The sequence below is a fragment of the Gymnoscopelus microlampas genome (assembly GCF_963454915.1).
Source record: "Gymnoscopelus microlampas genome assembly, chromosome: 17".
Lineage (NCBI taxonomy): Eukaryota > Metazoa > Chordata > Actinopteri > Myctophiformes > Myctophidae > Gymnoscopelus > Gymnoscopelus microlampas.
This window is the reverse complement of record NC_139954.1, coordinates 333,593-342,620: the sequence shown is the minus strand read 5'-3', so window position 1 is coordinate 342,620 and position 9,028 is coordinate 333,593. Positions and strand designations below refer to the sequence as shown.

At 36.7% G+C, this 9,028-nt stretch overlaps 1 long non-coding RNA gene across 1 annotated transcript; it reads left to right on the top strand.

Moving 5' to 3' along the window:
* The first annotated feature begins 4,221 nt into the window (after positions 1–4,221).
* LOC311064958 lies at positions 4,222–8,329 on the top strand. Its single transcript, XR_014602769.1, has 5 exons — positions 4,222–4,321; positions 6,160–6,208; positions 6,675–6,722; positions 7,028–7,166; positions 7,818–8,329. It is a non-coding gene; the product is annotated as an uncharacterized lncRNA (long non-coding RNA).
* The last annotated feature ends 699 nt before the right edge of the window (positions 8,330–9,028 follow it).

The following is a 9,028-nucleotide window of genomic DNA, read 5'->3' as shown; positions in this document are numbered from 1 at the left end:
AGAAGAAGCCAAGAGACATTTGTTTTAAGAATAAGATAGAAGAACATAAAAGTGACTCTAAAAAGCTTTCGGCAACCCTGAAGTCATTAAGGACTAAAGAAAAGCCCGGTAACACTTTAGAATAACTATTCGTTATAAGTAGTTAATACGTTATTAATGACTTGTTAATCATTTGTTAATAGTTAGTTAAGGATAATAACAATGCCTTATAACTACTTAATAGATCATTAATAAACCATTATTTAATGAGTTAATCATGTCTTGTTAAATCTTTTTTTAACAGTTAGTTAAGGAATTATAATTATTCCTTAAAGATAATTTATAGATTACTCACAAACTATTTGTTAATGACTTGTTAAATATGTTTTAATAGTTGGTTAAGGATTTATAAATATGGCTTGTAGATAGCCAATAGACCACTCACAAACTATTAGTTAACTGACTTATTACCTGTATGCTAATGATTTATAACTATGCCTTCTATATGTTCAAAGGATTATGAACAAGCTAATAGTAAATCACGTACTAATGGCTAGTTAAGTATTTGCTAATGGTTAATATAGGTTATTGGGTAGTTATTCTAAAGTTGCAACTACTCCTCATTTACTAACATGAGTTACGTATTTGTTAATGGTTAATATATGTTATTGGGTAGTTATTCTAAAGTTGCAACTACTCCTCATTTACTAACTATTAACAAATACTTAACTTGCCTTTTAAAGATCAATTGTTAATGCTACTAATACCAGAGACACTTTGTCCAACAGCAAATGGGTGGTACAGAAATTGTATGTGATACTGTGGACATATTTCACATTGTTGTACCTCAACATTGTTCAATATTTTACAAAAGGAATGCCACAGATGAAATAGTGAACAATTTATTTTTAATTAATACAGAAAACAGTACAAAAATGATAAATGCATCCATCTAAAATAACAATAGCAAATAAAGAAATAGTCATATCAACAGTAATACAGTAATTATAAATAACCAAAAGGAATACCTTCATAATCCCATCATAATCCACCTTTACAGTCCAGATTGCATATTATAGCTTTATCCAGTGGATATACAGCACACATATTAGCTTTAGCTTTATAGCAGGCCTTCTGCAGTAATCAGTATGGCCACAGCAACACCATGTGCTAAAGTTGTAGCTATGCAAATATTGTAGCTAACAGGCTAATAAGTGTTCCCAAATTAAAAATCTTACTCTTTTTCATCAAACAAACAAAAATGAATTATTCACATTAACAAATAAACACAACAGTTCCCAGCTGGCACGCGACGTCCGTTGACGTTGATTTTTGGTTGGATTTAGGTCGTGACGTCAGCTAACCAAAATCCAACGTTGGACCAACGTCAACTTCCAACGTTGTATCAACGTATTAATTTGACGTCAATTGACGTTGATATTTGGTTGGTTTTAGGTTGTGTTGGTAACTAACCAATAACCAACGTCTATTCAACGTAATATCCCAACGTCATGTTGACGTCGAATACTGACATACTGTTGTCGGATTCTTGACCAAACCTCAATGTCTGCCCAACGTTATTATGACAACGTCCACACAACGTTGCAGTCTAACATCATTAGACGTTGATATTTGGTTGGTTTTAGGTTGTGTTGGTAACTGACCAATAACCAACGTCTATTCAACGTAATATCCCAACGTCATGTTGACGTCGAATACTGACATGCTGTTGTCGGATTCTTGACCAAACCTCAATGTCTGCCCAACGTTATTATGACAACGTCCACACAACGTTGCAGTCTAACATCATCAGACGTTAATATTTGGTTGGTTTTAGGTTGTGTTGGTAACTGACCAATAACCAACGTCTATTCAACGTAATATCCCAACGTCATGTTGACGTCGAATACTGACATGCTGTTGTCGGATTCTTGACCAAACCTCAGTGTCTGCCCAACGTTATTATGACAACGTCCACACACCGTTGCAGTCTAACATCATTAGACGTTGATATTTGGTTGGTTTTAGGTTGTGTTGGTAACTGACCAATAACCAACGTCTATTCAACGTAATATCCCAACGTCATGTTGACGTCGAATACTGACATGCTGTTGTCGGATTCTTGACCAAACCTAAATGTCTGCCCAACGTTATTATGAGAACGTCCACACAACATTGCAGTCTAACATCATCAGACGTTGATATTTGGTTGGTTTTAGGTTGTGTTGGTAACTAACCAATAACCAACGTCTGTCCAACGTATTATCTCAACGTCAGTTTGACGTTGAATACTGACATGCTGTTGTCGGATATTTGACCAAACCTCAATGTCTGCCCAATGTTATTATGATAACATCCACACAACGTTGCAGTCTAACATCATCAGACGTAGATATTTGGTTGGTTTTAGGTTGTGTTGGTAACTAACCATTAACCAACGTTTGTTGAACGTATTATCCCAACGTCAGGTTGACGTCGAATACTGACATGCTTTTGTCAGATTTTTGACCAAACCTCAGTGTCTGCCCAACGTTATTATGACAACGTCCACACAACGTTGCAGTCTAACATCATTAGACGTTGATATTTGGTTGGTTTTAGGTTGTGTTGGTAACTGACCAATAATCAACGTCTGTTCAACGTATTATGCCAACATCGTGTTGATGTAGAATACTGACATGCTATTGTCGGGTATTGTGACCAAAACCCAATGTCTGCTAAACTTCATAATGAAAAGATCTCCTCAACATTCAAACCTCATTAGATGTAGATATTTAGCTGGGTTAATGTGGCTGTTACTTAAACAAAATCCAACATAGTCTGGCTGTAGAATATGGACAATAAGTACTGAAGGTTGTGACATAGAGTAATGATCTAGCATCTGTTTAACCTGCAATAGTCCAACCAGAGCAATTGGTAGCTGTTTCATCTGTGGTTCAACTATATTCTTCCAGATGAGCTACAGGGCCACCCCATGGCCCAGAAAGGTGTTTGTGCAGTTCTATAACCCTCAGCCTTTTCCAGATAACTGAATTTGACTTTCAGACAAATACCATCAAGTTGCTCCTGGGGCACATGCCAGCATCCCACCTATAGTGAACCTGTGGCTGTATATGAGACTGATTAGCTACAGGTTTCTTTGCCAGTGTGGATTTAGAAGTAGGCAACATGGTTAAGGCCAGTTATACCTTTTGCCTTCCGCTTTAGCAGATGTTAGTTGTCGGTGATCAGCCAGCTGCATCTTAAAGGAATGCGACCGACAGTGAGGTAGGTAGACAGCCATGTCAACTCTTTATCGTCAATAATTTGCCCTTAGTTTGCTTCAGGAGACCTTCCTTAGTTCCAGAGGGCAAATTCAGTTTCAGCTTATGGCTGCTCAAATGTTTTATGTTGAGCGCTTGGGGTGGGTGGACTGTAGGGGTCCACCCCTACAGTGTCTTGCTCAGGACACTTCGCCCCGTCCAGGGCCTTTGAGGCAAACCGGGGACCTTCTGATTATCTAACCAGTAACCTATGCTGCCCTAAATAATAAACCCATATGAAAAGAAATGCATCAATACATTACAATGCATAGACACCGGCCTACCTCAAAACCAGGGTCTTCCTTAGTTGTGACATATGGAGCAAGAGTGTGTGACTGTGACACCATTTATCATCCACACCACTATGTATGTACTACTGGGTCGATGGAAGGGCGGACAGATGGACTTGAGTAAATGTACTGATTTTCACCATTGTTCATGTTTCATAGCTGTTGCAGTTCTTTATTTTTGCATTATATTAATTGCTAATCAAATAAATGATTGAGGGAAATATTTCACTTTTTGCATTAGGCCTACAGCATAATGCCATATGACACATACAATGTAAACTGACATTTAACATAATAACATTGGGCAGACATTGAGGTTTGGTCAAATATCCGACAACAGCATGTCAGTATTTGACGTCAACCTGACGTTGGGATAATACGTTGAACAGACGTTGGTTATTGATTAGTTACCAACACAACCTAAAACCAACCAAATATCTATGTCTAATGATGTTAGACTGCAACGTTGTATGGATGTTGTCATAATAATACATTTCAAACTGGATTGTCAAATGTCTCCTCAAATCACTGAGCAGTATAGCAACGTTCTGCTCTTTCATTGGACGAATCATTGGACTTGTGGGTGGGACCACAGTTGTATAACACCAGACTGGGCGGGGCAACAGTAACTGCTGCAGGAGCCTGCAGTTTGAATTTGGAGGGAGAGAAGACAGGAAGAGATACTTGTTTGTGCATGGAGATGTTTTTTTGACCATCCCAGGACTTCTAGAATCACAATCTTTTGCACAGGTGAGTTCATAATTCATTTCCTTCTAACTTGAAATGAAATATTTGACTGTTTGTTTTTAAAATAAAGTTCTACATTCTGTTTATGACCGAGTGAGGTGATTTCTTCATATTGCAAATCAGTCATGCTTTGTTGTTTTCTTTTTCTTTTCCTTTTCTTTGCATGTTTTTGAAACTGGCAGCATTGTTTGAGTAAATCCTTTGCCCAAAATGATTACAGTACCTGCCTTTTGTGGCAAAACAGTGGGAACTAGAAAGAGGCTATACTGCATTAACTAGATGGACTGATCCCCATTGCTTTGTGTTGGTGGCTTCACTGGCTTGGTGCTGCTGAGTTAAACATTTGAATTGCAGCTTTTAAAGCTAATGTCTTATTTTAGGTGAAGTTCTGTTGTTCATGCATGCTTCATGTTTTCAGTTGGGAATGTGTGTTATTGAAGGGTAAAGCTCACATGCCTCACAGCCTGATTTTTGTGTGAGACAGTGCAGTGTAACTAAAAATCAGGCATAAGGGTTGGTTGCATTTGAATAGCCTTGTGTAGGTATCATAGTTTTGATTATATTAGCTTGTAAGACATTATTTTCAGTCTAATATTGGCCAAGCCTAACAGTAAAGCCCACCTAAAAAAAAATAAACATAATAGAGGAATGTAAACACTATGTTGAAGATTGATTGGTAAGTAACCAATCCCCAACGTCTGTTCAATGTATCATGCTGACGTCATATTAACATAGAATACTGACATGCTGTTGTCAGGTATTGTAACCAAAAACCAACGTCTGCTTAACGTCATTATGCTAACAACCACACAATGTTAAATTCTAACATCATTAAGCGTAATTTTTTTGTTGTTTTTAAGTTGTGTTGGTAAGTAACCAATACCCAACGTCTGTTCAACATATCATGCTAACGTCATATTAACATAGAATACTGACATGCTGTTGTCAGGTATTGTAACCAAAACCCAACGTCTGCTTAGCGTCATTATGCTGACGTTCACACAATGTCAAATTCTAACAACATTAAACGTTGTTTTTTTGTTGGATTTAAGTTGTGTTGGTAAGTAACCAATACCCAACATCTGTTCAACATATCATGCTAACGTCTTATTGACGTAGAATACTGACCTGCTGTTGTCGGGTATTGTAACCAAAACCCAACATCTGCTTAACGTCGTTATGCTAACGTCCACACAATGTTAAGTTCTAACATCATTAAATGTTGATTTTTGTTGGTTTTAAGTTGTGTTGGTAAGTAACCAATGCCCAACATCTGTTCAACGTATCATGCTAACGTCAAATTGACAAAGAATACCGACATTCTGTTGTCGGGTATTGAGACGAAAGCCCAATGTCTTCTTAACGTTATGACGTTAACGTCTACACAACGTTAAATTCTAACGCCATTAGACGTTGATATTTTGTTGGTTTTAATTTGTGCTGTTAAGCAACTATAATACAACGTTTTCTCAAAGTTTTTTTCATTTCTGAGGAATGTAAACACTATATTGAAGATCTATTGGTAAGCCATCTTAAGTTGAAATATTGAAGTAAGTCCTGTACAGTTGAATGGCCCAAACAGAGTGAAGAACAGTTAGTATTTTGCCATAACCGATACTTGATATACAGTAGCTGATAATGAAGTAGCTGTACTGTAGCTGTCGTTTTCGACGCTGTTCCAGCCCATATTGAATTTAAATGTCCACAGATGTTTCGGAAGGCAGAGGTAGCCTATCTAATCTGTTTTTTGTGTGTGTGTGTGTGTGTGTGTGTGTGTGTGTGTGTGTGTGTGTGTGTGTGTGCGTGTGCGTGTGCGTGTGCGTGTGCGTGTGCTACTTCAGCTTCCAAACACCTGTGATCAAGACTTGGTGAGCCTCCACCAAGTCCGAAGTAAGTATAATATCAGGGCGTTAATTTGAGGGGTAATATGCTTTAAATTGGTTGTAATTTAAAAATATATATTGAATTAGATGATTCAGGTTTCCCACGGTAGTGACTTTCCTGGAACATTTTGAATTGAGTTATAAATTCCCACAGGGCTGTGGGCATCCTGATGATAGTTTTTTGACACAGTTAAACATAACAGGCACAGATAAACTAGTAAACATTAGTCTACAGTCAGCAGTGTAATGTAAAAGCAGTCTTATAGCGTTAATATTGAAAGGGTAGGGATGTGAAGTTTCACTCAACCAACGATTCGATATAATTCACCATACTGGGTTCACAATACAATTTCTTCTTGGGTTTTCTCTGAAGTAGTTGTGCCACGGCATGAGGCCATTGTGAGAAGTCTCTATCTTGCGTCAAGTATATTTTTCATTCATAATGTGTTGTGTATTTCTTATTTTCATGCTAGATGTGGTACATCAAGAGGTGGAAGGTCCTCTCAAGTAGAATACATCGGGTAAGTACCTCCACACTGAACTTCACTATTATTTGACAATAAAGCAACATAATTTTGATTTAAAACAAGTTTGATTTTTCACCGCTATTAAAGGCATCAGGTTAACGGCTATAAAAATGAGGCATCATCTACAGTATATGAATAGTTTTGATGCGATAGCATCAATATATTCTAAAGAAGTATTTGTATAATTTATTCGTCATGTCCCTGGTGTTTAAAGACCTTAAGAGGTGTAACGATAGAATAATATCTTAGCTGTCCACTTAATATGGCATTTTCCTTCCTGTGACTTTTACCATACTCAGGAGGTAATTCATTGGATAATGCACCCAGAAGAATGATGCCGTTCCTCATGTCACATGAATTGACACTCCAGTACAACCTTTGTTGACATCATGGCAAGAATAAGTCCCCGGGGCCTGTGTCTTTTTGACGTTGCATATGGTAAGTTAAACATTTTAATTGCCCGATGTAACTTTTCCTTGACCTTTCCGTTATCTTTCAAATTCAAAAAGGAGTGCTACAAAATGTTGATTATTTTTATATACGTTGGCAGTTATGCCTAAATTCAAGAGTTTGGAATCACTGTGAAAATTAAGTAAGTACAGCCAAGACACTGATGATAATAATAATAATAATAATAAGGGTAATAATAAGGGTAATAATAATAATAAGGGTAATAATAATAATAATAACTTATATTCTTCAACATTTCTGTTCATTAAATAATCCACCAAGTGCAGCAATATCTTTAAAGACCTTAGGCATTCTAGATGTCATATTCTCTAGATATCCAGGTCAAATTTCACCCCATATTTTCAGTAGAATTTGCCGTACTTTGAGACTGGTTTGTATAAAACTTCTCATGAACCTTACGGTATAGCTGTTCCCAACATAGGATTTAGATCAAGCAATTGTGATGGCCCTTCCATCAGAGACAGTACTCATATCTGCAAACTCAGTTAATTTAAAAATCATAATTTCTCACTGATTCCAAACTTTTGAACAGATATCTGTCAGTCATTAAAGATGTTTCATAATGTAAAAATCAAGTTAGAGTTATTAAAATAGCTTATTTCTGTCATTTATCTTTAGGGGAACTAAAGAAGAATGCAACCCTCAACAAATTAAACAGAATGATGCAGAGAAGACTCTCCAAGTGATTTACGGGAGCTCAGTGTTATTTCTCTCTCTTTTTAACGTTTTTGCCCTTGGTGCATATGTTATAGACATGCCTCAAAGAATGCACTTCATTGTTTTTATTGATTTGTACTGTTTAGTTATTTTAAAGTTTCACAAATGGAATCATTTTCCTACAAAGGCACTTTGGGCTCTGAACCTATTCACCAAACCTGTAACTGTTTGGACAACAATATGACTTGTAATTTCTGTTTGTTTATACTACCTATTCAAATGTGCCAATTACAAGTTTAAAAAATATTTAATAATGTTGTTTTATTAAACTTTGTCAAATAATATTGTCTGATATTGTATTTTCACCTTGGTAAAACTTGACACTGAAACAAGATGTAATTTGTTGTTGGTTGTCTGACGTCGTGATGATGAGATATCGACGTCAAAATGACGTCTGGAAGATGTCCTGTTCCCACCGCCCACTCAGTGGGCACAGGACGTTATTTTAACGTTGATATCTTGTTGTGACAAGATATCTACGTGACAAGGTAACTCTGGAGGTTGACGTCCTGCTAATGTTGGATTGACATTTTATTCTCAACTAAAATACAACGTGATTACAACGTTAGAAATATGTCATATTTTGATTGTACTCTAACGTTGAGCCAATGTTGTACTATGACGTCAACCCGATATAAATTTTCAGCTAAAATACAACTTGTATCCAACGTTGGGAGTCTAACCTTTAATCAACGTCTACATAACATCAGAGATTGACGTTAAATCAACGTTAGTTTAAGATGTCAAACCAACGTCAGTTTATGACGTCAGACAAACGTTAGGTTATGACGTCAGACAAACTTTCATTTACAACTAAAATACAACTTGTATCCAACGTTGGGAGTCTAACCTTTAATCAACGTCTACATAACATCAGAGATTGACGTTAAATCAACGTTAGTTTAAGATGTCAAACCAACGTCGGGTTAAGACGTCTAACCAACGTTAGGCTATGACGTCAGACAAACTTTCATTTACAACTAAAATACAACTTGTATCCAACGTTGGGAGTCTAACCTTTAATCAACGTCTACATAACATCAGAGATTGACGTTAAACCAACGTCAGGTTATGACGTCAGACAAACTTTCATTTACAACAAAAATACAACT